This window comes from Centroberyx affinis, unplaced genomic scaffold (genome assembly GCF_046629955.1).
Source record: "Centroberyx affinis isolate AG114_WGS23_722 - 3 ecotype Tasmania unplaced genomic scaffold, CSIRO-AGI_Caff_v1 ptg002222l_1, whole genome shotgun sequence".
In the NCBI taxonomy this organism is placed as follows: Eukaryota; Metazoa; Chordata; class Actinopteri; order Beryciformes; family Berycidae; genus Centroberyx; species Centroberyx affinis.
The window spans coordinates 93,119-121,111 of NW_027280522.1; positions in this window are offsets into that span (position 1 = coordinate 93,119).

Consider the following 27,993-nt stretch of genomic DNA (forward strand, 5'->3'; position numbering starts at 1 on the left):
ATTACCACTTGAATATAAACTCTTACAGTTGTTTTGCAGTGTAAAATCAAAGCCACCAAACTGCACACATTGATCAAGCGCTCTGCTTAGTTATTGACCTTTTCATGATCAGCCAATAGTAATAACCATTTGTGCCCCTTTCACACCAGACTGTGTGGAATACGTGGGTCAACCATCAGTGTAAAAAGGTCGACCTGGGTGCAAAACGCCCCCGATCAAGTTCAGGGTTCAGAGCCAGGTCAAACTCTGCTCCGCCTAGAGTGAAAGTTCAGTGCTTAACCCTTTTGGCTTCGTGCCTGGCGTGTGTCGTCCACCATGTTGAAGGCAGAATGTAAATCCATCTGCAGGGTTCCCACTCTCACTTGGACATCACAAATCAAGGACTTTTCAATGGCTTTCAAGGTTTTGTTTGGTGAAATTCAGGGACTTGAAAGTGACAGTAGTCAAAATTAGATATCAAAGAGGCCTCATGTTTTACTCATGCACTGTAAAACATGACAAGCTGTGATTTGATCTTGTCTCCAGACCTATCAAGCTTATTTCATGATATTTTTAGTCAAATTATCTCACTGCACTGGCAGATAATCTTGCTGGTTTCAGTAAATTTCACTTGATACATGTCAATATGACTTCTTTCAGGAAATCACCATAAAACAGTGAAGAAAGACAATTTCACTTTTACCAAGTAAATGTGAGATCCCTGCATCTGCTTTTGATGATATTATAAGGTACCAGCCCATTGGACATTTCCGTGTAGGAGGCAATACACAGAGCTTCATACATGGAAATGTCCATTCGGGACCTGGATCAGTATAAAGCCAATACTCCCTGGTTGTGTGTGTGAAAGAAGTATCATAAACTTAGCAAACATTTCCACAGTGTAAAGACAACATCGTCATGTGAACTTAACTTCGCCCCGCTGAAGAGTCATACGTGGGGGTGGGAATTAATATCTCTCTCTAATAGGTATGCATAAAGACATAGCGCAGCGCCTCGCCTGGATTAATAATGCATACATTAGCTGATAACATGAAACCTTGATGTATAACAACGCCAGCCACTTAATGATAAGTGGCTGCTTCATCAATGTGCTTTGCATAAAGATGGAGCAGAGGCACTCTCAAATCAAACCAGAGGGCAAAGACAGGCCAGTCCGGCAAAACACAGAATATGTTTCATTTATGGTGGGGAATACCAAAGAGCCGCTTCTGCCGTGAGCTGAAGTCGAGGAGATATTGGAGGACCGCGCCGAGGGCAACGGGTTGGACTTCCTCATGCCTGCGTTTTTATAAAGTGCTAGCAGTGTTTTTATATGGAAAGTTGAGCTGAAGGACATGAGGTTGCCACGGAAAAAGTCATTAAGCTGTAGGGAGACGATCATTTCATGTTTTAATCGAGAGAATTGCAGCTATAGTCACATTGGTAGGTAAAGTGTTTTTCAAGAGTTCACATGACATCAGATATAAGAGACTTGCATGTTATTTACACAGTGTAACTACACAGCGTGCCAGCTTAATGAGTTTGATAGTGTAGGTCAAGAAATCACAGAAACACAACAACAAGAGCAGAAATCAGCGCTGATTGATCTACTTTGCATTTAGCGCCACACCAGTTCTGCCATCAACATGTCAAAGCATATATCAACAAGGCATTTGTTCAGTCCTCTGTAATTTTCTATGTTAGCGGCAATACATTCGCTGCTAACCATCAAATGCACCCACTGAAAGAAAATAACAAGTTAGCAGAAACCCAGCAGAGGGAATGTATGAAAATGTATTGAAAGAGCTGGATTTCTTCACTCTGTCAGATCTGAAGCCGGACAACAATGACAGTAATTGCAGTTGTTAGAGCAGATGGATTCATTTATATGGATTTGTTTTCATGTTGTCCCAGACCTATTCACCACGAAAAGGAAAAGGCGAATTGTTCAAATGTGTAATTTTACTTTCTCTTTAATGAGATTTCAAGTCCGTAAGAAAACAGTGAGGCTGCTACACCCTTATTTGAAAATCTAAATCTTTAAGCCATTTTTCACTTCCATAGAACATTTTCACTTTCCATACTGCACACCTCCACAAAACTTCAAGAGCCCCTCTGGTATCAGCTCATCTTCAGCGTTCAGGTTTTTTCCTGTCCTCCATATCACTAATTGCAAACGGCCAAGCTTACTTCTATAAAAGCTAAGAGACATGACAGACCTTTCCTGGGTCTACTTTTCTTTGTTTCTAGATGTGCTGTATGTTTATAAGTTATAAATAATGCATCATAACGCCTTTTATTTGATTTAGTATTGCCTTTCATAACATTACATTGTTTTGAGTTAACCTTGCTAGCCAGCAAGTGCTAATTAGGTAGCATTAATTGAAAATAAACAGAAAAAACTCAATAAAATTAGGAGCTTACCATCAACCCCAACGATAGATGCAACCTTTCTCCAAGCATTGCTTCTGAGACTTTTATTCTTGAATGGTTATAGGTAATCAACCTATCATCCATTTTGCGCTAGCCAGTGCCATCCATTTTGTTCATGAAACAAGATGACAAAATCAGTTGGGTCAACTTTTCTCAGCTGACAAGCTTGTTGACTGTCCACACATCAGACTCCCTGGAAATGAATGAACTTGCAGTGACTTGTTGATCTTATTGCTCGCAGTGTGGAAGCACAATGAGACACAATGAGAGTCGCCTCTGAGACAGCTACAGATGGGCATCGGCTGTGGATCACAAGCCAGGGCTTGATCACACCCAGACAGGTTGAAAGTTAAAAGCCCCTGAGCACCCAGTGAGCCCGGGTTACATCACTGACATCAGGTAATGATCGTATAAACAGCTGCCAATCTGCTTCATGACCTCTAGTTTACTCTGACAACTTTTGGACATTTTTGACAGGACTAGAATATAATTCCCTCTGCTAAAACTTTGAAGCTCCTCTTTCAATTATAAACTACGAATGACTTCTAAAGTAGCTCCAATATATTACTGGGTATAGAGCATAAATTACCTGCAAGCCTAGCGCTCTCTATTTACTGTAAGGCTTGTAGGAATGCTGCCAAAAAAGACACAGGCAGTTCGATTGGTTTAATGTTTTACTCAGAATCCCTTCATTAAAATGTAAACCCCAAATTCTAGGTGCTTTGGCTCAGGCTGCACAAACCTGATAAGATATTCCATTTTCAGGCTATTGCAATTTTGGAATGACTGGCATTTTGATCAACCCCCCCACCCCCGGCACCTGGAAGTAAATAGACCTGGTCTGGGTCTATTGTGTTACGTGACGCTGAGGTGGCAAGGTGCGAGGACCTTGTCCGATAAAAGCAGAATTAACATTTAGGAGAATGTTACAAATGCTGACACCTTTTTTTGAACACAGAGGCTTATGGACCACACCGTTGTTATGTTTGTTATACTGAATAGTAGTCCACCATCCATTCAAATATAGACAACAAAGAACAGCACTGCTATCAAGATGACTGATTTAGCCTTAAGGAGGATCACACCAAGCCCAGAGCCGACTGACGGGAAATTTAGAGGGATACATTGCTTTATTGAATCTTTCTATTAGCATATCATACATAATATAAATGGATTCTCATTCCAATTCTGTCTTCCTATCAACACTGTCACAGAAAGAGAGGAGGAGGAGGAGGAGGAGGAGGAGGAGGAGGAGGAGGGTGGTGGGGGGGGGGGGGTACATGTAGAAAAGTGTCTCAGCTTCAGAAACATTGGATAAAACCGGCAAAGCAGTCAATCTCCCAATGTAATTACCCATCATGGCTTAGCTCATAGCTCTCCTTCCTCCCCCTAGGTGGAGAGATAAAATAAAGATTATCCCTCACAAGCCAACCTGACTACATTCCAGCGCTGGTTGTCACCATAGAAACTTGGTGCTTATGCATGTCGGGGATGATAAAAATGTGAAAATTGCCCAATTCAATAATTTTATCTGCTATAACCACCGCAGCAAAAAAACAAATGGGTGGAAATTTTAATAAGACTGCGGCAAGTTGAAAGGTTGCCCTTTGTTTATGATGGTGAATAGAAAATATTGCCCTGATTTACACTCATAGAAGAGAGAGTAGAACATTGGAAAAATACTTATCATGAGGATTATATCTTTCCTGGGGTGTGAATGAAAATCCATATAAAATAAGCATGCTGTCCACAGAGGAACCGCAGTCGTGATAAACTTGAGCAATAAGCCTGCACGGTTTACAATATGTGCAGCAGAGCAGCTTTTTGGGAAATAACAACAGTTCAATAAAAACACCTACTGAAAAGTCGTCATTTTTAAGTTTCACACTCGTTTTCTCACCTTAGTATACCTTGTAGCCAAACAGTACATCCTCCCTCTGTGATTGACATCTGCAGACATCCTACCAGCAATCAATACATCTTATTGCCCTTTTGACCAAATAATGATGTCAAAGTAAACAAACCTGATGACCGCCTGCAGCCGCTAAAATGACACGACTATGGATTGATCCTTTAACTATATTTCTTCACTGCCAGTGACAGTAGGGACATGACTTTGGGTTGAACTTCAGATGCCATGTAACTAATAATAATGGTAGATAGTACAGCACAGACAGTGCAGTGTTGATGGAAAACCATTATTGCTAAGGGGCAAGGTGACATCTTCCAGGTGTACTCATAACATCATCTTGTCCTCAACTTGTGGAGAAATGTCATTCATGCTCAGTGGAATCTGAGGCTCACTATCACATGATTTAGCTGTTACAGGGGCAACACTCACAACACCCTTTTTTTTTGGGGGGGGGGGGGGGGGGGGGGCAGGCGAGAGCAATACCATTCAAACTTTTTAAGAGAACTGAGTTGCAGTTCATTAGCTGTGAGAACATCATATGAACCAAGTACAGGAAACATTCCCAAAACGCAAGGTTTTATGGGTATAAGGAGACAGGTGTTGACATCTGATAGCTAGCAGTTACTTGGTGCAAACTGCAGTCTGGACTGATCATATTCAGCTATTTCTTCATGTGTTCTTAACTGGTATGAACACCAGAGAAGGTAAATTATGGCGTAGAGAGCAGACAAGTCCATCATGTTTAGCTAAAGTTACAGGAATTACACTGGAATCAGATTTGTTTTGACTCCGCCAAAATCTCTAACCTGGCAGGATGACAGCGTTACCAAAACTCTGTCCAAACAAGATACGGCCATGTGACTTTTGTTTTCAAGCCCTGGTTCACTTGTAATTGAGCAAAGTTGCACAGCTTTAACATGAAAACAAGTTGTCAAAAGTAGCTAAGGTGTAATACATTTTCATTTTTGTTTACAATAAGCTTTGAATAAAGTAATATCCCTACAGAAACTCAAAACACAACCAACACCGAGAAATAAACCCATGAGTAAAACGTGACAGTTAGCCCTGCTCTGCCCTCCCTCGCTTTGGCCTTCACAAGCGCTGCCATGAGGGACGGATATCGCCCTTAGTCAAATCTGACACGGCAAAGGAACAGAGAACAAAACAAGGGTATAAACCATCTGCAAGTCCCTCGCTGGCTCCCTGGAGGTGCAGATCATGGCTGGAAAATATGAGTTCTTTGTGACTCAGCACATTGTGAGCAAGCGAGCCAGCCGGGGGAGGGGGAGGGGGAGGGGGAGGGGCGTCCGACGGAGAGACCCAGCGGCGCAGGGCAAGGGTACGAGGACACTCCCATCTCGCCAAATTAAATCACGGGACTCCGTCAGGGTAAATAAACTGCGGGGTTGGGGACGACTCTGAGTAGCGGATCTGCTGAGACCGGGCCCCGTGGATACAGAATAACGCTCATCCGCGGTGATTGTCGCGCAGCGTTACGCGGAGTCCCTAAAGACGAGCTGAGGGTCACTGAGAGGACAGCCGTCCCGTTCTGAGGCTTACCCCAGAATTTAAAGACTTCTGGCACAAGGGGGGAAATGATTTGTGTCTCTGTGAGTTAAGAAAGAAACATTCCCCGCGTTTGAACAGCCTGATTTTGGAGCAATAAAATCCCCAATGTATCAGGTTTACTAATATGAAACTGCTGCAGTCTTAATTGTTCACTGCAAAAAAAAGTCCAGCTTAACAAGTCATTTAGTCTTATATTCAGCCTTCAAATGTTATTTTTCTTAAATCAAGAGAAACATTCTGCCAATGATAACATTCCAATGCATTTCACTTGTTTCAGGAGTTTTCTAGAAATGAGTGTCAGTATCTTGAAACAAGTCAGGATAAGGCAGATCACTGCACTAGTATCAATGAAATTGCATTGGAAACAAAAAGAAAACATTTTAAGAAAATGACAATTTTAGGACTCAATATTAGACTAAATGACTTATTGTTAAGATGGAGATTTTTTTGCAGTGTTCTTCTTAATGAGTACTTGCACCTCTTTATCACTTCCCACTGAGTGCTAGACATCATTTCAACATTGGGTCTATGCTCTAGCTCTCATATAGCCCAAGATCTTTTTGGGAACGTATAGCCCAGTTTTAGACCAAGCAGTAAAAAGGCTACATTACTACATATTTGAAACAATGCATAAACAGCTGTAAATATCAAAAATATGCACCAGAGAAGTACTTTATTTTTGTCATTTACCCCACACACAGAAAAATAAAGGTACCGACAATGGTTCTTCAGAGTGATGCTGTAGAAGAACCATTTCTGGTTCCACAAAGAACCTTTCAGAAATGGTTCTTTAAAGCACTCCTTTGCTTAGACACCTGCTTTGTGTTTTTGTTTATCTGCCCTTGTATAGCCTCATTTGCAATTGCACAATACAGTATATACTATGGAGGGGTTTGGTTATTTTCCACATTTATCACCCACCATCCAGTAACTAAGAATTAAGAACCTTTTAATATCCCAAAGAATCATATATGGTTCTTTGGGATATTAAAAGCTTCTAAAGTTCAAGTCTTGAAAGGTTCTTTGTGGAACCAGAAATGGTTCCTCTATGGTATCACTCCGAAGAACCATTTTCCGTCCAATTAAGACATCTACTAAACTTCCACTTTTAAACTCTGTGCAGCCTCATTTCAGCCTAGACGCCTATAACCATTTAAAGAGCTAATCAACATTTTTTTTTTGCTCAGTGGGTTGGATACTTGCAAGTTATGAGTATGAGAATCTATGGCAGCCAAACCTGAGGGGTGCACGATTTTTGGGGGGTACATTACTTTTAAGCACATAAGTTACACAGCATGACCCAAGGAGAGCAGCTTTGAAGTTAGCCCACTTGACAGATGGTGCAGATCCGGCTGATGCAATTGTTGCTACACTCAGCGTGCAGCGCTGCCCTCCAGCTCCTCCAGGCTGAGGCCTTTATCTATAAATACAGTTGCCAATTAAGAGGAGGTGGTAGGTGATGCCACGTGCATGATAGTTCATTTACAGAGCGAGACTTATTCTGTCCAAGCGGATTGTACTGAGCAGCCGTGACACAGTCCAAGTCTCTCTCTTTCTCTTTCTCTCTCTCTCTCTCTCTCTCTCTCTCTCTCTCTCTCTCTCTCTCTTAAGAAGAACAGCGGAGGGAAGGAAGGAGGTAGGGAAGGTAATTGACCTCGGACACTCTATTTATTTTGGCCAAATTGATTCTGCCTGTCACCCAGCCAACACCATGCCGTCCTTCTCTCTCTCTCTCTCTCTCTCTCTTTCTCTTCCTCTCGCTCTCTTCCTCTCTCTTTTACTCTCTCTCTCCCTCTCTCTTCCTCTCGCTCTCTTTTCTCTTGGTGCCATTCTCACACTGGGTCAGAACAACAGCAACTCTCTTTCAGCATTGCCATTAGATAAACAAGTGTAAGGCTCTGAATGTAAAGGTAACATGTTTGTTTTTCACATACAAAAGACAAAAAACACGTGAGATGAATTAATTTCTTATTATTTCATATTATTTCATGTTATGTTACCATGCCTATGGCTTGGTATTAGCATCTGGAATAGCTATGATGAGTTTTTATTCATTCATTTTTGCTGCACTATTCAATAAAATACATGATGGGCTAAGTCAACCAATAACAGACCAAGTAATTATTATTGCTAGGCGATTTGATTTGTTCAAAGGTAACAAGGAGAAATGGGGGACATGTAATTGTGTTCTTTCTCTTAAAATTTGTAAAGGGGTTGCGTTTACACTAAGCTCACCTCCTTTCAAACCGGAACCTGACAATTACAACACATATAATAGCATGCATTAATTCATGCACGCTTACCATTCCCTGCTGTAACCTTCAGAAACTCACATAAATGAGATCAAATGAAACATGCATACCATAAAAAGAGTCCAAGAGAGAGCTTTTGGAACAAAAACTTAATGAGCTTTAGCCGTGAATAAGTAATCCCCGTTCTGCAGCATACAGTCCATTTAATTGCATTACTTATCAACTTGTCAGAGAAATCCATAGCTGGATGGGAGTGAATTCCCAACAACAAACCCTGATGGAGCATGTAAGCTCAGTTTCATAACAGCTGTGTTTTTCAAACCCTCATAATTCATGATTATCTTATTTAAAATTACTCATCCATGTAGGATATGTGGATGAGAGAGAGAGAGAGAGAGAGAGAGAGAGAGAGAGAGAGAGAGAAAGAGAAGGGAAAAGAGAGAGAGTGACAGTGAGAAACATACAGTGAGGCAGAGAAAGTAAAATGCATTAGAGGCAAGGAGAGAGACAGGCAGTGACTGAGAGAAAGCGAATACCTCCAGGCAATGCCTTTTTCAAGTCACTCCTGTTGGCATTCAGAGTCTGCCCTGTTTGCCACTGTCTTTATAAACAGCAAAATCAATATGGCCGCTGCTCTGACCCTGGTGCTGGAGCAGCCCATCAGTGGATTCGTTTACAAAGCAGGTTGTTCAAGAAGGGCAGATCGGCGCAGGACAAAGAAAGGTTTCATCTCTCTGGAATTCCGATGCAGGCCGCAGAAGCAACACCTTTTGGTTCGGAGTCTTTATAAATCAGCCTGTTCCGCCCTCAGGTAGATGAATCTCCACCAAGCACTTTTTGCAGGATGTAGCCTCTTAAAGTTTTGTTAAATGTATTAGGGTTAAGGTTATAGATATAAACTCTGCTTGACAGTGAGTGTACATGTGTTGTCCACTGACGTCATGCAGTTGAAGAATACAAACTGTTTTCAAGCTGCACTAGGCAACTTCTTAGGTTTGCGGCTCCAAATGGCAGCGAGAGGTTATTCTTTGTAAAAAATGGGAACTTCAATACACAGAAATCCTGTAAACTGCACAATGCATGTTTACATGTTTACAAAACCAGCCGCTCTGTGATGCTTTATACCAACAGATACCAAAGGGATGAGAGAGGAAAAGATCTAATGTTGGTTTGGTTAAGGAGACATTGTGTAGTTTGCTCTTAAGTTTTGATTTATCTGAGCTGAGCAGACTCCTCACCAGTGACCATACCTAATTCTAGAATTTCATTTTGGCAAAGAGAGTGAATCTACAGCATCTGAAATGTTTTAATTCTCTCTACTGCAGCCCCATTTTGTGATTTAGGCTGATAAGACGGATGTGTTCTTACATAAAAATCTTACCTACTGCAGCTTTAAAGGTTTTTTTTACGCGTAAATGTTGAACATAAAGTCTTGACTATAGCCTGGGTCCATTTCATGATTTACTGCAACATTAAGATGCACTGCAGTGAATCTTCAAAAAAAAAAAGATCACATGGTAATACCCACTAGATGTGCATCATGACAGTAGATAACCTGGTAAACAACGGGATAGGACTGGAAAACAACGACAGCTGGGGCGGGGTGTGCCGTGCCCAACATGTTCCTGAGATGACATCTGACAGCGCAAGGTAAATGTATCTCCCTGACGAACAAAACAGCCTTTGTCTCCGGGACACCGAACGGCAGAGGTACAAAGCAAAAGTGAAACCAACCGACAAACACGATCTGATGGCCTCAGCTTCATTCCGGTCCCCCTGCCAATCCTCGCTCACCGGAGCGGCCCCGAAATACCCTCCTGACTTTCACACCTTCTACCCATGACAACAAAACAAGAGCTGCCGCCCCCCCCCCCCCCCCGCCCCCGCCCCCGATACCACAACGGGATATCGGATTTATTTTTGCTTATGTGACTATAAAATAGACTCTTATGCAAGTGCCCCAGTTTTGGACAGCTTGGAGGCTGGGGGTTGAGAGTCCATACTGTGCCAGTTCTGTGCACCGAGGGAGAAAAAAGAAAAGAGGAAGATGATGATGACTTGACTGGACCCACTCTAATTGATGGCTCCCTCGGCCTGAGGCGTGTGTGTATGTGTGTGTGTGTGTGTGTGTGTGTGTGTGTGTATGTCTCACTCAAGTGCATGCTTGTTCTGTGCGGACTAAATCATTGTAACGGACCTCTTATGCCAGAGGAACTCGATGGGGGAGTACTCTCACAGAAGATGGCCCCTTAAGACAAAATCATTTGAAGGCAAATCGCTTTTATCTGTGGTTTGAAATGCGTCTGAAATGCATCATGGGTAATGGGGTGTTTTTTTTTTCCCCCTCTCTGCTCAAATGGGCTTTACCCGCCAGACATCAGTAATCGCTAGACTGCTTGACAGAAGTATTTACTTTGTGCTCATCAGTATATCTTGGCGAAACTCTGACTCTGGAGCCCTATGGTGTTCTCCAGTAAACCACAGTTGCTTTCATTCTTGTTCTGCTTAATAATGTGTTGTAACTACCTGGAAGTAATGTTGATGTAGGAAAACTGCTTGGATCTTACTTCAAACGCCATTGAAACGGGGAGGTTTTTTTTTACTTTATGTATCAGCGTGCGTTTTACTTCAAACTTTTGTTATTATGCAAGCAACATGGAGTGATGCTGCTGTTCACCGCTAGGCTTTCATCCTGCTCATGCCGTTGATCAGAAAACAAAATATTGAGGCCCAGTCCATGCTAATGATCACCGTTCAGCAGAGCATCAGATCCACGGTTCTCAAAAGCATCTTATCATCTAAATACCTTTCTCAGATGGTCAAATGGTTGTAAGGCGCTGAGTCAGACAGACTGTCTTACAGCAGCATCATTAATGCCTCGAACAAATACCCCAAACACTCCCCAGAGACTTAAAGGCATACTGAGCAGGATTTTTCCCCTTGAAATAGCATAAACTCATCCAAAAATGATCCTACTCAACATTACTTATGGCCCATTGGTAGTGTGTGACAGTGTCTGCAGAGAGCCTGCCTTCTGCCTGGATTTTCTTATTTCTGAATATTCTGGACGTTTCTGGACATCAACCTTTTGGCAGCTGGTGTGTCCGTTTTATATCCAAAAGCTGTTGGCTGTTGGCTACGGTAGCGGTCTGAGCTCTAATACAGAGTAACTGGAGTGCTAGTGTGTGTCGTGAGCTGGCAGCCGTTGTTAGCATAGCTTCTTTGTAGTAGAAAAGATGGTAAAGCTTTAGATTACAGCCCGCAACGTACAGCGTAATTACTCCGGAGTTACGGTGTAATCTGTCCTACTAACGGTGCACCAGTACAGTACGTACCGATACACATGTGTAGGTACAGGGGAACAAGATGTGAAGTTATGGAATAAGGGGGTAACAATTCGGGAACTTACAAAGAACTTATACTGTAGTTATTTTTTAACTACCGGGTACCTATTCTATTATTACAGGGTAGGTATGACCTACTGAGCAATAATCTGGAAGTTTGGGAGGAATTTAGAGAGAACTTACACTGTAGTTATTTTTTAACTACTGGGTACCTATTCTATTATTTCAGAGTACAGTATGACCATAAAACTGAGCACAAATCTGGACCTTTCAGGGAAGATGGAGTGATGATTTCTGCAGCACTTAATAAATCTGATCAAGAATCAAGAAAACTTTATTGTCCATTAGTGCAGGCAATAATGGAAATTTGTCTTTCGGTGGTGCATAGCTCACTTACAATACAGTACATATAAGAACATAAGTGCACATAAAAAGACAACACAGTACATGTAGTAAAATCTCAGGCAGTTAAAAAGTTAACCAGTGGTAGTTAAAAATAGAATACTAAATATAAAGATGTGATTTTATTTAAAAATGACCTTATTACCAACACACAGGCAAACTACATTACTCCTTTATAATTTTGGGGTAGGCCTACTTAAAATAACTATGAGGTACATCTGTGCGTTCGTACTTCAGAACAAAGGTCCAGGGGACAGTGTATTGTCAAGAATACTGTCGGCCTCTGAAGACTGTCTCAGCTCACCAGGCCATAAACGAGCGTCCAGTAATGAAGTTTGCTGGTGAGGTGAACGACAGCTGAGACAGTCTTCAGAGGCCGATGTACCCCGTAGTGACTCTTACAGATACAAATTTTAAAGACAAAATTCGGCAAGCTATGGGACAATATTTTCAGAATAATGACAATGGACAGGCTACACCCATTGCATTGTGGGAAGCTGTAATATAAATAAATAATAGCATATGCCGCTTTGAAAAAGAAAAAGTCACAAAAGCAAAAAAGTGAAATAGAAAAACAAGTAGGAAGACTGCAAAACATACATGAAAAAACAGGAGATAAAAATATTTCACAAGACAAATGTATTACGATAGCAAAAGCATTAAGAATTAAAGTTCTTGCCATTTAAGTAAAAAAAAAAACAGAAGGAGAGAACTATAATTTCTAAAATTAAGGATGAAAACTCTAAGTACCAAACTGAAAAATCAAAAATAGCAACATGTTTTCTGAAATATTACCAAAATCTCTATAAAGGAACAGATAGGAATGATAAGGGACTGAAGTTACATTTGAATTCTTTAGATTTAACCAAAGTGTCAGAGGACCAAAAGACTGTCAACTAATTCGACTTTCATTTATATTTGAAACGTGTGAAGCATTTGGATTTCATGAAAAATTTATTGCATGGTTAAAAATAATGTATCAACATCCAAATGCAAGAATTAGAGGAAACGGGACTCTTTCTGAAGTATTTAAACTAACAGGAGGGACAAGACAACTTTGTCACCACAGATATTTGCGATATCTATGGAGCAGGGTTTGGTGTTATTGCATTGCAAATAAAAGTTCTGGGTCAAAGTTGAGTGATAAAGACTCATGTATATATGGAATGTGGCTTATTTATTTTCTAAACCCAAGCAGAATGGTGACAGTGGGTTTTTGTGTTTAAAAACCCTATGCTGAAACTATCATGAAGCCTTTTGTAAACATGATAAATAATCTGGTAGTTATTACATAGTAAACATGAAAACGGCCCAATTTGACCAAAACATCACAGAAAAGTTGAAGGCACAGCTGATATTCGGGAAGCATTTTATTTAAAGAAATAAAGCTCTGAATTGAAGAAGTATATAAAAAAAGAAGAATCATCATTTCACCTTGACATTTTAAGGTGGGAGTATATTCACTGAGAATGTTCACTCTTGTGAACAGTTACACAGTTATACGATACAATTACAAGAATAAAACACAGTGTTCTACTGATATATCACCAGCAATCAGCAGCATCAGCAAATCAGGCTTATTCTGTCAAAATACACAAAACAGCCATCCAACTGGTGATATAGTCATATGCCACAGCCAAGCACTATATGGGGGCAAATCATGGCTCCTCATCCTGTGAGGTTTCTCAGTTGGTCAGAGAGAGATGTTTGGGATACGATACAATACAATAATGCAACAATACAATGTGTGTGTGTCTCTGTCTATGTCCTCTTGCGCCTGAAGAGGCCACAGAGCCAAGAGACCCACTTTTTCTTTTTCTTCTTCTCTTTCAGCTCTGTTGTCACTGGAGCAACCTGGCGAGTAAAACAAAATGTCAGATCTTATTTGTACCTGGACAGTTGGTCTGTTCTTCTCTGAGGTGAAATTATATGAAAAGCTAAAACTGATGTTTCCTTTTGCATTGTTTCTGAGCATCATGTTCATACTACAGCAGTGGGAAATGGCCTGTGTTTCAGGAAAGTTACAGTTTACACAGTACCATGGTTAAGGAGTTTTAGCTTTGCAGTAAAACGGCACTGAATGTAGGAAATACTAGGGACATCTTCCTGATATTGAGTTACAGCCCCACAATCCACATGTCAATTTGTGCTTGCTATACATTTAATGAGGGAAATCAATAAGGGATAATGGCTTTTACCTGGATTCACCTCATCAGCGTACTTCATGAAAAGAGCAAGTGTCCCTAATAATTTGTGTATGCCTTAGGTGTAACACTAACCATGTGCTGCAGACTGTGACTTTGAAAACATGTAGCTTTGAGTGGCGGCTCACCTCCAGCTCTGTGCTCCAGAACTCCTCCCTGCTCTCCTTGCGCTCCTTCTGCAGACGCAGCTCCAGCAGGGTCTGGGCTCTCTCTATTTCCCCCTTCTCTCGCCGGACTGGGATGTTGACACTGAACGGGGTCTCATCTCCACTCTTGGTGCCTTCAGCAAAGCTCACAGAGGGCTTGAGGTGGTTGAGGATCTCTGTGGCTATGAAGCTGCAGGCCAGCAAGGCGATCTGAGGATCCTCCATCAGCCCTTGTCTGCTCAGCCAGACGTTGGGAAGGGCCTGATTCAGAGCGACTTTGAGGGGCCAGGACAGATCCAGGCTCAGTTTGATCTGCGAGAGGAGAAAGTGGGGGAGTTTATACACTGAATTTATACACCGAATGTACAAAATATTGGGGATATCTTCCTGATATTGAGTTGCGTTATGTCAGTGAAGTGAGTTTGAAGTGAATTCATGTTCCTTTTAAAATTTGATGTTTTTGTTTTAACCCCAAATGAAATCAAAACACACCTCCTGCTCAGGGTCGGAGAGGCGTCCGAGGTTTCGGAGGAAGACTCTGTTGCGTTGGTACTTGGCCGCATCCTTCTGCAGCAGGAAGTGGATGTGCTGCACCAGCTCCTTCTCAAAGGTGCGGTTCTGCAGGTGCTGCGGCCGGTACAGAGTCTGATCTTTGCCTCGGAAAAGTTCCACCAGGATGCATCTGATGGTAGACTCCTGCACCACAGCTATTTCCTGTGTTAGAACATAAAATTTTGGTTGGCTCACCTGAACCCAGTGCAGATGGAGCTTAGGTAGTTAGGGGTTTGTAATCTTTGACCTGGACTAATATAAATTTACTGGTACTGGTGGCATGTGAGGAGCCAGTAGAAACAGGCCTGTAATTTAAGGGTTCAAGTTTGGGGTCCCAAGCTATAGTTTCACAAACACTTTCTTACACACTGTTTTATTTAGCTGAAGTAAACCTACTGTAGTCAGAAGTGGTTGGACAGCAGCAGAGTCACCAGCCTGTGGTTGGGGAGGAGAAGACTGGAGAGCTCTGAAGCCGTACACAACCCCCTGGTGTCCTCTCCCTCCAGCAGTTCCTTGGACACTGAGCAAAGACCGACCCTGTAACCCGTCAGTGACAGGCTTGGTCTCGGCAAACAGTTCTGTCTCTGGGAACTGCTTCATGAAGGCAGCCAGGCTGCAGTCGAGGGCCAGAGGGTTCTTGGCTAGCGAGCTGTCCGTCGGCGTCTTCACCTCCTCGTAGTCGTCACCAACAAAGAAGGTGCCGTCCACCCACACCACATCTCTGTTGGACGAGCGGGGCTTGGTGACTCTGCTCCGGTATTCCAGGATGTCCTGGTCAGTGATCTGGCGCAGGGCCTTCTGAAAGACCTTGGTGCACCGGATCCAAGTCCCATACTGCTGGAACATTTTCTCCCGCAGAGATTCAGGGAGAAGCTGAGAGAACAGCCTGGTCTCCATCTCATCTCTCTCCCTGGGTGCTAAGAGCAGAAAAGAAGGATCGGTCAAGCAAGCAGTGTCATAATACTGGGAGCAGAGAACAAGGACGGGTGAAGCAGTGTCATAGTGGAGAGTATTTCTAAAGTAAACAGCTATTGCATGAAGTGTAGTATAGCAATAAATGACCATAGCTTCTTCCATTTGATCACCTTGGTTCGAAGCACCTGACAGCTCGGCCTGCCCGCCTGGCTGGTACATGGTCAGGATGGCCTCGATGACTACATGCGGGATTGAGCAGAGGAGAGCAGGGTCTCTCATCGCCAGCAGTTTCTTCACCTACATCAACAGACCAGGCATTTTTTGAAAGAGGCAGTCCAGAACGATTTGGACCAAGGACAATTTTTAGGAGTATTTTGTCAAGATAGGGTGTTAGGGGTTCAACTCCCACTGGGACAGTCCATTCTGAAAATGCATGTGCTCACAGTATTGCATGAAAAACATATCCAACAAATGGGATGCGATCGTCACTGATATCCAGTTGTACCTGAATAGATGATCCAAAGCTCTTCATGAGGCGGCTCTGGAGCAACACGGCGGCTCTCCTGGTGTTACACGGTGGAGGAGGGAGACCGGTATCCACGGCAACGCCTGGAACTCTCCGCAGGGTCTCCAGAGTCACAGCACTCATCTGGACAAGGACAGGAGAGGTGACCACAATGGACAAGAGAAGAGAAGAGAAGAGAAGAGAAGAGAAGAGAAGAGAAGAGAAGAGAAGAGAAGAGAAGAGAAGAGAAGAGAAGAGAAGAGTTAGATAGTAGCAGTTGTAGTAAGGGTAGTAGTTGTAGCAGTAGCAGCAGCAGTATTAGTAGTAGTAGTAGTAATAATAGCAGTATTAGTAGTACACCTACATGGAGGCACAAGGCCAGCAGTTGTTGCTGATCCAGCCGTCCGACACCAAAGCCGTTCAGTGGGTGGAGCTTCAGCATCAGCTGGATGAGCAGATCCTCCACCAGCTCACTGCTGACAGTGAGTGTAGCAGGGAGAGGGAGGCAGTCTGCTGCCGACACCTGTCAAATCACTAGCTGGTAAGTGTTTGCATTTAATTCATCAGCTTTTATATTAGAACTAAGTGACTTCAAAATCTTTTCAACTTGTCTCCTCAGCTTGCATTTCTCTGATTTCTTTTCATAGCTTTCCTCCCTCTTCTCTGTCTTAGATCGTCATTCTAAGATCACAGGAATAGTCAGGACACCATGGCTCTGACCTTTGAACTCTCACTATTGGTTGCTTGTTGGTGATGTAGAAATTTAAGCTTATGTTACTGTTGCAAACACTTTAAGTCTTGAAAATGTCTAAAAATGTAAATGTTACCTACTGGTTTTTTTTATATATATATATGAACAATATGAATATACTGAAATTATACGTGACTGCAAACACAGTGCTTCCACTGCAAAACTGTCACTCTGAAAACAATTCTGAATCATTTTTGTCATCATGCTTGACCGTTTTATGTTATTCATGTCATGCATTTTAAAATGTGTCAGCTGAACAAAATTAAAATAGAATACAATAAAAACATAAACGAATCTAGACAGGATTAAGTTTAATTGAAAGTAAGTTTAACTCGTCTCACTCACCAGTCTGTCCTGGTTAGGTGACAGCTGATCTGGGACCAGCTGGGCTATGTTCAGAGCCACCAGGTGAGCAACAGATTGCTGGAGGATGGGTGAAGAGACCAACAGAGCTTTCTCCAGCACGGCTCTGGGCCCTAAAACCTCCTCCAAGCTGCCCAGGACGCACTTGGCCACCTGCAAATATACACCTTAGATATAATATGATGGCAACATATAGGCCTACTGCTGATCTTACACTGCAATGCATTTTATTTTTGTGTTAACAAGTCATTCAATGTATTTTGACATAATATTTTCAACACATTAAAGGGGATTCCTCCTGCACTTGCAACATTTGAACATGCCGGCAGTACAGTAGTCACCTGGTAGTGCGCAGTGGGCTGGAGCAGACAGTTGGCCTCCTGCTTCTCCTCCATCACCTGGACCCAGGGGAAGGAGGGAGAGAGGAGGCGCTGTGTGTTCAGAGAGCCATGGGCCTGCAGACAATCCACAGACTCAGGGGCACAAGGGCTGATCTGGAGAGCACAGAAGACCAGCATGTACTGTATAATTCAATATAAGTCAATAAGTTTAATAGTTGGAGCATAACGTAATAAAATAATTCTGCAGAAGCCTGAACTGTACAGTAACTACTGGAGCATCTTGTGATTATCTTTGGATTCAAAGGTTCTCATTTCATATCACATTGAACCCACATCCATGATAATGTACCTGAACTGCCAGCTGGGAGATGACTTGTTTGAGGGAGTAGCTGTGGACCAGCTCCGTCCAGGTCTGGATCCTGGTGTGGGTCTGGGCCTCAGCTTTCTCCACCTCAGAAGGACAGGAGTCCATGATCTCGACAAGGCAACCTGAACACCATGGAAAATAACATACAGCATGGTATGATACAGCATTTATTCAAGTTATTAATTTATAGTACAATATTACTACAGAGAAAGACACCAATAGCTCAATGAAATGTTTGAGGCCTCAAAGAAATGCAGCAGGAGCCTTGACAGCAGACAGACTCATATTAAAGCCTTAACTCCCCCATGTGAGGCTGATCAGGGCCTGTTTTCCCAAAAGCATTTTAGTATTAACCAAGAGCATCTTGCTGCTTGGATGCTTTTGGGATCCTGATCCCAATACATTGCTGTCTACACAGAGAATTATCCGATTTCACCTGTTTTTCCCTCTTACAACATCAAATTTGTGTTACAAGAGGGGAGTGTCACATTTGAGCTTTGCAGTGTAAGTCTAGCCGTAGTGTTTCATTTGGTGACAATATAACAAACTGTAACATGTAACATTTCACTGACACTTAGGATGCTACAGGTTAAGCAGTGAAACTAGATGAGTGAGTGAAAAAAATCATACCTTTGCAGGGTCTTGGAGAAGGTGGTTACTGATAAGTAAGTGGTGAATGCACGCTCAAAGCAACAGCAGACAACAAGGTGAAAACACAGTCAAACGCAGTCGTGAAGACGTGGTGTGTACGCAGAGGGAATCCGTGTAAACTGACACACAAGGCGCATCTTGGACCTGAAACTCTGATTCCATAGATTCTAAACTCTACAACTCTCCATTGTGCCCTGTGACATCACAGTTCAATGTTGAAGAGATGCTGCTAAAATGGAAATGCTCTATTTTTATTGCTCAGTGTATTTATTTTATTTTATTTTATTTTATTACTGGGCCAGTCCATGCTGGCAGCTTGGAGGAACAGGGAAAACAATAGGTGGGGTCAGTGGAGGCAGAGGATTTGCCTTGATGCCGCTCCATTAAAAACAAAGACACAGACACAAATGACAATTAAGTACATGAGATAACAGTCATACAGCATACTATACATACAAAAACACATGTACCAAATCCACACCTACACATTATCCTTACACTATGCAATATAAGAACTACTGAGTAAAATAGGTGTGCCCACCCTTTAATAAAGTGACCTAATGCCTTACAAAGGCCCTTAATTTACCTGACTTCTAATGCTTCCATTAAAAATCACCTAGCCTGCACATTCAGGTGACAAACAGTCTCTGTGTAGGTGCCATATGGAGGCGTGAGGCTAGACAGCTAATGCTCTGGTACCTCTTCCTAGAAGGAAGGGGTTTGAAGAAAGAACTGGCAGGGTGTGAAGGGTTGGTGGACAGTTTCTCCCTGTGAATACAGGTGGCATATGGAGCTCACAGCCAGTGGTTTTAGACGATGTGCTTGTAACCCTCTCCAGCTGCTTCCTCTCTTGAGCTGTTGTATTGACATACCATGTTGTGATGGAGAGGGTTAGCACACTCTCAGTGACAGCCCTGTAGAAGTGAACCACAGCTTCCAGGGTCACAGCAAATTTACTGAGCTGACGCAGGAAGAAAAGTCTGTGATGGGCCTTGTTGATTGTAAGGCTGGTGTTGGCCTCCTGCTTCAGTGTGTGGGAGTTGGCAGTCCCAAGAAACTTCATGCTTTTAGGATTATATGCGTGCACAAGGGAGAATGAAGAAATACAAGGAACAAACTATCTTTTGTTACTATTCATTAAGTATTTATTTCTGCTCAAAACCTTCTGGAAGAGATTTATATAGACTTCCGGCATAGTTATCTCCCCAAACCTTCCTTTTTTATTTTTAATATTGATTTATTTATTTTTTCACCTCCTCTCCTCCACTTCCCTTAGCTCCTTTGTAAATAGTTAAATTATGAGAGCATGCCAGGGTTTGGTGGGAAAATGTTTTGTTTTGCTTGTACTATTTAGGGACCGCTAGCATCATGCTTGACAATTGTGTTCGACCGGCATTACGGCTCCTCAAGGTGCAAGCTTACCTTTTTTTCAGCTCTGTGCATGGCCTCCTTTCATCCCAGGAAATAAATACAAATATAGCAAGGTAAAACACAACGTATGAATCACAACGCATAGGCTATATATGATTAATATGCTCTTCTGACAGCAAACTGTGCAGTTAATTTAGTTTGTTCTTCCATGTTTTGAGGCAAGTAAAATCGAAACAAACTGTTCTCACATTGTTCTCTGTAGTTACAGAGTAAGTTATATATATGCAGTGGTAGTTCTCCCCTAGTTACATGTACTTACAGGGTAACTACAGGGTGTGCGGGTTGTAATCTAAAGCACAGTTAGTTCTCCCCTTGTTACATTTAGTTACAGGGTAACTACAGGATACGCCGGCTGTAATCTTAAGTGTAGGCCTACATTGTACGCCTTGTATCATATTAAAAACCAAATCTTAATCCTTAACTTAAAACCTTTATTTAACATACTTCTTATTTCAAAATAAATTATAAACCTTCGAGGAACAAATAGCATTGAATTCTTTATTTCTTTGTTTTTCTTGCATTGCTTCCTCATTTTGTTCTTTTTCATCTTCCTTTCCACTTCTGATGAAGATGACAGGGTTGAGGTTGAGACGAGGGGAAAGAAGCTGGTGCACCTTGGCTATATGTTGACCCTGCAGAGAAAAACTGTCAGTGTCAGCCTCTTTACTGTAACTTATAGTCAGAGATGTCTGGATTTCTGACAGCTATGATGTCTCCCACTTGGTGAGAAGCCATAAGAATCAAACTGTTGGCCACACAGGCGCAAAGCCATCATCGCTGGCATTCTAGATGTGAATAAATACAATATTAATGGGCTACCCCAGATTCACTCTTGTTTCAGAACGTATCTTGTCTGCTTGCCGTTTTGCCTCGCTGTACTTTTTTACTTTTTTTTTAACGGTCTGGCAACCGCAGGGAGGAGGGGTTAACAGTTGAAAGTTGAAAATCCTACTCAGTATGCCTTTAACTTTTAATCTAAATTACAGTACAATAGTCACAACAACATTGTTGCTTTTGTGTAAATTAGTTGTTTAATGTATTTTTCAGAAAAAAATTCACTTTTGAGGTTGTGCTAGTAGCCGACCATCACTCAACATAGTGTATGCTAAAGTGTGTTGACAGTATTGCATTTTTATTGTAGTAAAAGCACTGGCTCAATCACATTTTGTGCTGATAAATAAGGTTGCGCAACACAGTTTGATGTCAGGACAACTCCCTGCAGTATCTGCCACTATGAGCTGACTTAGGAACAGCTTTCAAACACTTGAACACACACACAGGAACTCCCACAACACAGTCAGTGTGCTCCCATCAGAGTAAAGATTACTACCAACTATTCTGATCATACTGTCTCTGTTTTCATTCTGGCTGCTACTGAACGCAGCGTGAATCCCTGCCTGTTCTTGTGATTGGTCGGCTCACAAAAAAAGTGGTCAATGTCATGTGGTTCTCTCTAACAAATCCAATATTTCTCAACTTTAGAAAGCATTTCACTCATCAAAGCCAAGCACAGCGTTTTTTTCCGAAGTGGATGCTTTCCGTTTGCCTTGCAGCCACTTCCCATTGACTTTAATGTAAAAAAGCCCCTGGCAGTTTGAAAAAAAAGTGGAATAGTGTGAAAATAGCCTAGCCGTTGGTAATCCTGCCTGCTTCAGATGCAAACCACCCTCTAGATAAATCAAATATAAATAGCCAAGCTTGACAATTCTAATGACAAAATTTTGCAGTGTTGAAATATTAATGCAAGCGGTTGATGGTGTTTAGAGACATTTGGATGCACTTTTTAACTGTCTTGCATACTGAGAGCTGAGGGGTTAGAAAAGTCAATACAAACAGAAGGGATTTATTTAAGGAGACAAACAAACTTGATGAGATGAGGGGGAAAAAAATATTATCAGTATGCTCCCTTCATGCAACCTTTATCAAATGGCCTAATCAATTAAGGAAAACAGAATTTGCACAGTACGCCTCCTGTAACATGCAGCATTTTATGATACTATTAATTTTGTGCTCATTCATAACATAGATTTCCATTAATTCCACATTTGTTATGGCTTGCCCATGGTGTAAACAAACACTTAGGATGTGTGGGTGATAAGTAGATTGTTAAACTGTGTCAAACCCCTACCTTGTGCAGCATTACACTACATTAGCTATGCACCAGTATCCACTAGTTTTGCACCTATTACTGTCAATCTAATTGATAAAATGAGAAAACCACCAAATGGAAAAAAAGGATTCCTACACTTACAAAAGTATAACTGCTATAAAATTAAAATATATTAAGGGCTGTTGTCATACTTATGTGTCATCTTAAGGTTGTTTCTTACAAAAAATAACTTGGAATGAAACGCTTCATATATGGTTAAAAAAATAAGTCTAAAAGCTTTCTGAAACATTGAGAGCTTATTTCTGCTGGTATGTGGCTGGCTGATTATGTGACTGACACCATGTTTGGTTGAAACTGTATCAGTCACTGCTTTATTTAATAAAACCCGCTTTGGGAGCAGCAAAACTGTGAGTATGCATTCCTTTTGTTTTATGTGTCTGAACGGGCCTCAATGTGCTTCAACGCCTCCCACATGAAAATCACACTGTTGTGTAAATGACAAAGGATATGTCATTTTCAACACACCCATGTGTCTTGTGTGCCAAGTTGGGGCAATTTGTACTTGTATTGGTTTCAACACAGCGTATGTTAATAGCCAAACACATATTCACACAATATATTTTTATTTTTAGGTTAGTTATTAACATACAGTATACTAATACAGTCATTGTTCCAAACTAAACACACAGATGTGATGATGAAAACAACAGATTTTATGAGAGTGAACGTTTTCCCACATTAAATTAGGCTCGCATCATGATTACCCAGTGATAGTTAAAAGGTAAGGAATGAGTGGAGAACAATAATTGCATGTGTGTGTGTCTCTGTGTCTGTGTGGTGTGATGTACTGTATTTATTGGGCCATTATCCTCAGCGTGCCTTAGGTCTATTACTCTGAATTATTAACGATAAAGCGGTGTGACTTCCTTCAAGTCTTCCTTTTGGAATCAGCGATATTGTCAGGTACCAAGAACAAATATCCTTTTATACATAACGTAACGTAACATAATATAACATGACATGACATGACATGACATAACATTATTATAACATAACATAACATAACATAACATTATTATAACATAACATAACATAACATTATTATAACATAACATAACATAACATTGTAACAGTCCATCATAACATTACATCATAACATAACACCCTGAAGAAGGCATACTGCCAAAACATGTTGGTGATGTAATTTTTTTTTTTTTTTTGTATAGACAAATATATCATATATCTATTTACTCATCATATCATAATATAAAATAACATAAAATAACATAACATAACATGACATAACATAACATAACATTATCATAACATAACATGACATAACATAACATAACATTATCATAACATGACATAACATAACATGACATAACATGACATGACATAACATTATCATAACATAACATAACATAACATGACATAACATTATCATAACATAACAACATGACATAACATTATCATAACATAACATAACATGACATGACATAACATTATCATATCATAACATAACATAACATGACATAACATTATCATAACATAACAACATGACATAACATTATCATAACATAACATAACATAACATGACATGACATAACATTATCATATCATAACATAACATGACATGACATAACATGACATGACATAACATTATCATAACATAACATAACATAACATAACATGACATAACATTATCATAACATAACAACATGACATAACATTATCATAACATAACATAACATAACATGACATGACATAACATTATCATAACATAACATTATCATAACATAACATAACATAACATAACATAACATAACATAACATAACATAACATAACATAACATAACATAACATGACATAACAGCATGGGTCGCCCCAATAGGAATCAACCTCCTATCCCTGCCATGCTTTACCCATTTATGTCTGCAGGACCTCTGGCAGGTCCCAGATCAGTGTGTCCATGAAGTCATCTGAAGCCTGTTCTACTAATGGAGTAATTTCCTCTTTAATTTAATATGGTTCCCTTTTTCGAATTTCCCCTTTGCACAGATTCCACACAAAATGCTGAACACATCGATCATACCTCAACAGCTGCAACTAACCACCGTACACTCAGAGCAAACTCAGACAAAACATAGGCTTTTTCTCTTTTTTTGCAAAGTGTATGGAGTTTCACTTGTGTTGTTCTATCCCCCAGTTAGACTTAATTCTCTCTCACACTCGAGGCATTTGCCAGTTGGGGGAGACAAACAACGTGTACAATGGTGATAATTTTTTCCCCTCATAATCACCCGAAGAGGCAGGATTTCAGTGAGTTTGAAGGCTGGAATGGTGAGAGAAAGAGAGGAAGTTGAAAAAGGAGAGAAATAGAGCTGCTCTTTGAGGGTGGCATGGCATGTGTAATTGCAATGTGTGTATACTAACTGTATCCCTCTAATTCCCATGCCACTCATTCAGGCTTATGATACATTAATGAAAGCAATACTGAAACATGTTTAGTAATATTTAAAATTTGATGAGGTTTCTTCAAAATAGAAAATGGCCCAAAGTGGACTTCAGTACTGTGGGAGGAATGTTAAATAACCTACCTGCAGAATTTGCCTTGAAAAAACGCCTCTCTTTCATAAGGACACACAGTTCTTTTTATTAAGTGTGACAATTTTATCTTACGGAGCTTAAACTGAAACGACGCTGCTTAATTTTTCATTCCTCCAAACAAAACTACGCTGCTGTGATTCTCTTTCAGTCAGCCTGTTTGTCAGCTTGTGTAATTAAATGCAGTAAGCCCATGTCTGGTTGTATTACAAATTAGAAGTACAGAAACGGCGCATAACTCTCCAAACTCTTATGGCTTTCACAATGCATATGAAATGACGGCCAACATTTCAAAACGATCACATATTAATCAAACACCCAAAAACCCTGTATGTATATAGTTTATCTGGAGAGTCTGGGCCAGATAAGACGGTTCTCCCCCTTCCAGCTGGCTTTGGCGAGAAGCACAGCAGGACTCAGCAGTAATTAGGAAATCATAACTCAGACAAAACTCTTTTCTTCACAGTTTGGTGATTACAGTAGTTGTCATCTCTCAACTAACAACTCACATATTGCCAGGATCACTGGCTGTGTTGTTAGCCAAAGAAAGATCAGTAGGATGTAATCAGCATGGAGTCACACACAGTTCTGGCGTCATCAGCATCATCGCTGTCATCTCCATCATCACCGTAATCACTGCCACCACTCCCATCCAAACCGTTATGTAATCACTACCATCATCATCATCATCACATCATACACTAATACTGTTAATAATAAACTTTTGTAGCGCTTATCTAAAAAATAGTTTACAAAGTGCTTTACATAAATACAGAAGGAATAGAAGTAAAGGAAGAAAAGTCAATAACAAAAGCGTCCAAAATAATTAAACATAAAAAAAAGACACAAAGAATAAAAGACAAATTAAAACCAAACATTTACATCAAATCCAGTATATAAACATACGTCTTAAGTAGAGATTTGAAAGATGATACAGATTTGGCTAACCAACTACTCCGCTACAGTGGCTGATCCACTTCAGTGAACCGTTTCATTTAGAGGATAATACTGGTGCTTTTTAAAATGTGTGCCAATTGTCCTTGCTGCCCCTCTGCTTTACAATCTCCCTGCTGGTGTCTGCAGTCACTCAGTGTATTTGGAGATATCAGCGCTCGTTTTCAACTTCCACAGACTTGAAAACTGCCCGAGCGAGATAATCCGCCTCAGTAAACCCGAAGCCTTAATTTGGTTTTGTCAAAGTTTTGTCTGTTTTATTGTTATTTCACTGAGCACGAGTTGAGTGTTTTCATATCAATGCATGGATTACGTTACAATGTGGTCACTGTCAATCACCTGACACCCACAGGAAGAAAGTCTCAGCCAGTGAATAATCCCTCAAAACATTACAAAGCCTTACAAACATCTGTGTTTTTTTTATTTAAGCCGTCTTTGTTAGCCGGGACAGCAGTTAAGTTCAAGCTAGGTTTGACACCACGAAGTTTGTATATTGAAAAAGGAGTACATGTTAAAAAAGTATAATTACATACGACATGCATTGCAAAATTATGAAATAAGGAAATGATAAGGAAATGTAAACTAGATGTAGACAATACTAAATGGGCCAAAAATGACACCCATATTGTTCTTTAAGGTGTTTGGTGTCTGGACCCAAGAGGTCTGGTGGGATTGAACCAGGGCAGAATGTATGAAAACAAGTGTTGTCAGGACTATTTTGATGCTAAACTTTGTTCGCTGGCTGTGCCATGAAGTGATTCATTAGAGTTCAACTCTATCTCTGTTTTGTGGTGATTGGTTCAGAGACCAACATGTAAGTGGGGACCTGCTGAGACTCACACTGGAGCTGCATCGGTTGCCATGGGATTAATGGTATGCTGTAGCTTCTGAAAATACACTCTAATGCCATTGTTACACGCTGTTCATTATAATTAGCTTTAGATTGCCTCTCTGTTCTCTGAGGGCATGAAGGCATTGGAGTGTTTTTGTGCCGTTTTAAGTTTTTTCTTCACTGATGGATAGCTTGTTTTTAATGGCTTTTCATGGGGCTGGAATTCAAAGCAACAATGGAAACTCTGAAAGATATAATGTGTACCAATGGTTCAACACCCACACACAATAAAACAGTTGGTTTAATGTCATAAATACATCTTAACAGTGACTCAGTATGACAGCCTCCACAAAAGACACTTGATTCCCAGCAAAGTAATAACACAAATCATTATTAATGAGCGTATCTGTTCCTCAGAGAGCTCTGAGGTTACCAGATTAGTCTATGGCACATGATGTGCTGCATCATCAGTGTAGCTCAGCTCACACTGCTGTAGCAACATATTACAGTCAAGAATGTATGTAGGAAAGGTTATAGCTTGTCAAGGCATATATCCATCCAAGACCCTCCTTTCACCACCCACACACTAGTTCTTATCTCTACCCAGGGACACAAGTGTCATCATTAATGTCAGGTTCAAGTTTAAGGAGCATGGCTAGTTTAAATTAGCAATGTGAAGGATGGACAGTTACACCACAAACAGTATTGGTCATTTGATGCAGTACTGAGTATTGAAATGTTATTTTTCTTGAAACAAGTGAAACAATCTGACAGTGGGGTTAGATCATTTCATTTATTTCTAATGTAAATTCATTTGTTTCTAGAATTTTCTTGAATCAGCTGTCAATGTTCTTGTTACTAGTGAAGTTATATGTTATTCTGAATTGTTTCAAATGTTTAAAATGATTTTAGGACTTAATGATGAAAAAAAACGACTTCATAAGATGGACAATGTTTGCAGTGTAAAAGGGTGACATCCACAAGATTTAGACAAAAAAGAAAACCAATGCATTTTACAGTAATTAGCCTAACTCCTAACTGGCCCAAATGAATATAAATCTCTTGATTCATGTATTCTTTGGCTCTCACAGCCACGCCACACCACCGTTTCCCTTCAAAGCCTCCCTTAGGAGGTTGTGTATGCACCGATCATCCAACACCTTTCACATTATTCCAGTGTGCCGAAATAACTTCATTTCCCCCCAGTGCCTTAGGTGGCTTTGTCAAAAAGTCTGGAACGATCTCCTGCCTGCCACGCTCATTCTGGATTTACATGGGTAATTGCACGACTTGGTGTCTAAATGCATACACAGAAGGTTAGCAGGGTGCCTATTCCTCTGATAGATAATAACAGTGTGCATATAACATGCTGA